The sequence below is a fragment of the Anabrus simplex genome, chromosome 6 (assembly GCF_040414725.1).
Source record: "Anabrus simplex isolate iqAnaSimp1 chromosome 6, ASM4041472v1, whole genome shotgun sequence".
In the NCBI taxonomy this organism is placed as follows: Eukaryota; Metazoa; Arthropoda; class Insecta; order Orthoptera; family Tettigoniidae; genus Anabrus; species Anabrus simplex.
Genome location: NC_090270.1, coordinates 89287652 through 89293651, shown reverse-complemented (window position 1 = coordinate 89293651; position 6000 = coordinate 89287652).

Below are 6000 nucleotides of genomic sequence, written 5' to 3'. Positions count from 1 at the left end.
TTAACTGTTGTTCAACAACCCAAGTGTCACACAGAAATACAAACAGCATTGTTTACCAACAGTACAGTTATGTCTCTAGTTTCTTAAAGTCTGTATTGTGGGAATTTATATTGAAAAGAGGATCTACCAGGTGTATGCATACGTTTTTGCCGGTTTTTGTGGTAAAGTAAACACGTAATTTTCGAGGGAAATTCATTTTTTGTTTATTCAAAATATTGGCCATCAGCTTCTACACACTTCGCCTATCTTTCAGGTAAGTTATGAATACCATGCCTGAAAGACGGCTTGTCTTTTGCGGCAAGCCATTTTCCAACCTCCTCAAAATTGCTGAAGTGCTGTTCTGCGAGCGCGTGTCCCATTGATGCGAAGAGGTGATAGATCGATCCAGGTCGTGGTAGTACGGCGGGTGCGGAAGGATGTCTCAACCAAGCGATTTCAAGGTATTTTTCACTGGTTTTGCTGTGTGATATGGCGCATTGTCGTGTAACAAAATCTCTTCACCATGTCTTCTGGCCCATTCCGATCGTCTTTCGATCAATGCCTGATTTAAATTAATCATTTGTTGGCGATAGCATTGTGCATTAACGGTTTCGTCGGGCTTCAAGAGTTCATAGAGTCTTCGCACTTTTATGGTCTACCAGAGCGCGCACTGTCTTTCACGCTGAAATCATCACGTTTATATTGTCGAAACCATGTCTCATATGGTCTTATCAATGGAGCGTGTTCACCATATGTATTCTACCAGCAAACGACGACTTTCCACAGCCTTTTCCTTTTGATTAAATAAGAAAAGCAATGCGTGCCGCAAATGTTCATTTTTCGGGCACACACGTCGACATGATCACAGACGCTAGTGTTTGGCGGACTCAACTTGTGTGTGTTGGTAGCTTAATAGCTTAATGTCAGACGAACTGACGTATGTGTCAAATTCGTACCCTGCGTACTGTTCGCTGGCGCCAATTCTTAGTAAAACCGGAAAAGACTTACGCATACACCTGGTAATATACGAAGATAAGCGAGACAATGCGTCATTGCGAGCTGAGCTCTTCATTTGATTCATGCGCCACGACCACAGCTCGTCAAATGATGTGAATGGGTTCATAGCCTGTACGGAGATTAATTTTCTTTCTTAGGCCATTCTAATGTTTTCTGGCTATGCTAGAACTCCATTCAGACATGATTCATCATCATCATCATCATCATCATCATCATCATCATCATCTGTTTACCCTCCAGGGTCGGCTTTTCCCTCGGACACAGCGAGGGATCTCACCTCTACCGACTCAAGGGCAGTGTCCTGGAGCTTCAGACTCTTGGTCGGGATACAACTGGGGAGAATGACCAGTACCTCGCCCAGGCGGTCTCACCTGCTATGCTGAACAGGGGCCTTGTGGAGGGATGGGAAGATTGGAAGGGATAGGCAAGGAAGAGGGAAGGAAGCGGCCGAGGCCTTATGTTAGGTACCATCCCGGCATTTGCCTGGAGGATAAGTGGGAAACCACGGAAAACCACTTCCAGGATGGCTGAGGTGGGAATCGAACCTACCTCTACTCAGTTGACCTCCCGAGGCTGAGTGGACCCCGTTCCAGCCCTCATACCACTTTTCAAATTTCGTGGCAAAGCCGGGAATCGAACCCGGGCCTCCGGGGGTGGCAGCTAATCACGCTAACCACTACACCACAGAGGCGGACGACATGATTCTTAAATAGGTATTTATCAAGTTTCAGTGCCTCTATAAAATTCCACTCTGTTTCCTTAGCTGGATTATCTGCGTAGGGGAGGGTGGAACAGGTGAGTCACACGGGGCAAGAGAGTCCACCCCATCAAATTTTGAGAACTGTAGGATTTTGGATCCTGTGCGAAGTTAGATGTTGTGAACTTGGTTTGTGAGAAGTGCAGGTTGAGTTACGAAACGCTCCGCCGCGAAACTTCGAAGTTAGTAGTGTTTCTTTATTTGAGTCGTTTTTCTCTAAAAAATACGATTTATGTATTACCAGTCAGGCATATTCATAAAAATGTGGAGCTAATTTTAAGATAACATTTCGTAAACGCATTATATTAGGACACTCAGGGTGGATTCGTACCAACAGGAGCCAATTTATTTGAAAGTGTAGTGCGGGACAAAAGAGTCCAGAGGAATGCTGAAGTAGACTCACTTGCCCCTCTGGCGTCTGAACTACCAAAACTTTAAAATGATGTAGGTTTACTGATGTCTGAATTACAATGTTCGGGAAATTTTATTCATTTCTTTGCCTATATAACTTTCTTTCTTTCTTTCTTAATCTGCTTACCCTCCAGGGTTGGTTTTTCCCTCGGACTCAGCGAGGAATCCCACCTCTACCGCCTCAAGGGCAATGTCGTAGAGAGTGAGACATTGCGTCGGGGATACAACTGGGGAGGATGACCAGTACCTCTCCCAGGTGGTCTCACCTGCTATGCTGAACAGGGGCCTTGGTGGAGGATGGGAAGGATAAGGAAGAGGGAAGGAAGCGGTCGTGGCCTGAAGTTAGGTAACTATCCCGACATTTGCCTGGAGGAGAAGTGGGAAAGCATGGAAAATCACTTTCAGGATGGCTGGGGTGGAATCGAACCCACCTCTACTCAGTTGACCTCCCGAGTCTGAGTGGATCCCGTTCTAGCCTTCGTACCAGTTTTCAAATTTCGTGGCAGAGCCGGGAATCGAACCCGGGCCTCCGGGGGTGACAGCTAATCCCACTAACCACTACACCACAGAGGCGGACCCTATATAACTTACATAATGAAATGAAATGGTGTATGGCTTTTCGTGCCGGGATGCGTCTTTTGGTTTGACTCCCGTAAGCGACCTGCGTATATGAGTATGAAATGATGATGAAGACCCAGTTTCCGTGCCGGGGGAATTAACCAATTGTAGTTAAAATTCCCTACCCTGTCGGGAATCGAGCCCGGGATCCCTCTGACCAAATGCCAGCACGCTAACCATTTAGCCATTGAGCTGGACATTTACATAATGAAGACAAACAAGGAAGTGGCATGGTGTGAAGATGATTTGGAAAATGCTTGGGAAGATATCAATGCTGGCAGTTCACTCATGATAAAATATGATATTTAATATATTATACCACTAAAAACATTACCTTTCAGAATTGATCGATGCACTCTCTGAGGTTAGCTGAAGCTTCCTCAGATCAACCCATAGCATAGTTTTTCTAAAGAAATCGGATAATTGCCCAACCTCTCCGCACAGCCCCAGCATTTGTCTGGTGTGAAAATGGAAAACCACGGGAAACCATCTTCAGCGCTGCCGACAGTGAAGCTCGAACCCATTATCTCCCGGCTACAAGCTCACACTTGCGCGACCACAAGAACAACGATTCATAACATAATTGGTTGGAAGAATTTATTTTTTAACACCGTGTATTTATGTCGTTATTTGCATTCTTATATTTTTTGTTTTGTGTAAGACCAAAATTAAGTGGACTATTCTTATCAGTAACCAATAATCAATAACTTGCCCCACTCGGGTGGACTCTTTTGCCCCACTAGTAGGGGCGAGTGAGTCCATGTGGTTAATGTTGTTGATTTTATTATTTCAAGCATGCATGTGTTTTATTTACTTCTTTTGAATGTTGTGTGTTATTAAGAAGCTCTAAAGTTATTTATTAATTTCAAATAATTATTCTGGTCATTATGACATATTTTGCCTTGAAGTGACTCACATGCCCCCCTCTTCTCTGTTGTCCTTCAATTCACTGGTTCTCCGGTTCGATTCTCGGTCGCATCGAGACGTAGAAATGCCTCTAACATTGAGTTACTCCCCCGACGTACGTCTTTCATTGTACTTGCATCGTATATCTGATCCTCCTTTTAATATTTCAACATTTAACTATCATATCTACGTCTTATTATGATATAACGTCAAATTATTTTACTTAAATCACTTCACGTCACTCCATTCTCAACTAACTTACATAAATACGTTTGCGAAACACTGCCGCAAAGACTGCTCAGGCATATTTCGCAAGGGCTGTTAAGGAACAAGCGTTGTCTGAGGGAGGAAAAGCAGGAAAGATGAAAAAAAAGAGCCTATTACCAGTAAGAGGAAACAAGACGCAACCGCCAGTCTAAGTAGCTCAGACGGTACAGGTCTAGTCTTCTGAGCCCAACACGGCAGGTTCGATCCTGGCTCAGTCCAGTGGTATTTAAAGGTGCTCAAATACGTCCGTCTAGTGTTGCTAGATTTACCGGCACATAAGAGAACTCCGTGGGACGAAAATCCGACACCTCTGCATCTCCGAAAAGCGTAAAAGTAGTTCGTGGGGAGAAAAATCAATAATATTGTTATAAGACTCAACCCTGATGAGGTACGTTGGGCCTCATAGAGGCCAAGAGAAGTATTGCGGTGATTTGAGGTGTGGATAACAGTGAGGAGGGAACGACCGCGGTCTATAAAAGAACAGTCCCAGAATTCGCCTTGGTAAGGAAAAGGCCCCACGGGCTCTAAACTATGGAGCTCTGCTACTTTAGCATGACCTATGCGAACGAACTTAAAGCACAAAGAATAGCGATCTTTGAAAATATTGCGAACATAGTAGCAGTAAGAATAGCAAGGTTTAAAAGCGTGTACATATCACCTTTTGATAATGCATACATCAACTATCGTACTAAACAACTTCTACGCAAGCGTGCGACCATCGCTTGTACGTGTGCTGCTATCTTAACATAACCTATGTGCACGAACTTAAAGCATAAAAAATAGTTATGAGTAAAAATTTTGTGAACATAGCAGAGTGTTTACTACGTAGGTGTAGACATTGAACTTTGCATGCTGAAGCAGCATACTACGTGACCGTGACGTCACGACCACGTGCTCTTGTTTGGTAAACATAGCCACGTGCTTTTTTGACAGCTGTCTTCTTGACGAACCCTAACCTCACTTTGAAGGACAATAGAGCGTCGCTAACCTCACTGCTGCCATCTTTACGGCAGTAAACCTCAAGGCTGCCACCTTATGCATGTTATAGCGCGGAATTTAAAATCCAACAGCAGAACGTCGCTAACTTCACTCTTGCCATCTTGATGGGCTTAAACCTTACTGTTGCTACCTTGGTTATACGCTTTTGTGTTAGTTTACTGTTAATCGCTAAGCTGTTCGCATCATCGAAGTAGAGAGTAACAAATGTCGAGTAGATTTAAAGAAGATTCTGTTAGCAGAAGATAAAAGTCCGTCATGGAAAAACCTATTTCTAGGTATATTTGCGAAGAGTGTGGAAAAGCATTTTCCCGAAGCTATCACAGGAGACGTCATGAGATATCATGTAGGACAATTTTTCATTGCAAACATTGTAGAAGAGAGTTCAAGAACGCATACAACGCTCAACGTCATGAAGCCGCGTGTAATGTAGCTTCATCGGGAACAAAATACAAAGAGCTCAACCATATTCCAGCGAACACTGATTTATGTTTAAAAAGTACACCTCTGCGAGAGATTTTTAATTCTCCCTTGTTGTCTAGGCCTGCTGCAAGTTCTGTTACTAAGCACAAACTTCAAGATAAAGAGAGGCAAGATCATGATTATGATAATAAGGATAATGATGTTGATCAAAACAGTAGTAAAGCGAAAGTAGAAGAAGAAGAAAATTCATTGCCATTACAGCTTGATGATTTTACTTCATTTCCTAACCCTACTACACGTTCTGTCGAAGTGCAAACATCTCAAGAAGAGATGCAAGGTAAAGAAGAAGGAAATTTCAACGCTTCATCGCTATCGAAACAAGTTAAGTTTGTACCTAGAAACGCTACTGCTGAAGCACGTATTACATCAAAACAAGTCCCTGCACATCAACTGTCTGCATATAGACTCAAAGTTCTCAACAAGCCTCTGTTACCCTATGTAGATATAAGCTACTGTAAAGACCCCAACGTACTCGTAAAACGTTTACAACTGCTAAGAGCCTATCATGATGCTGGTTACACACAGTACAAAGAAGATATTTTTGAAATAGAGTATTCTTTACGTCG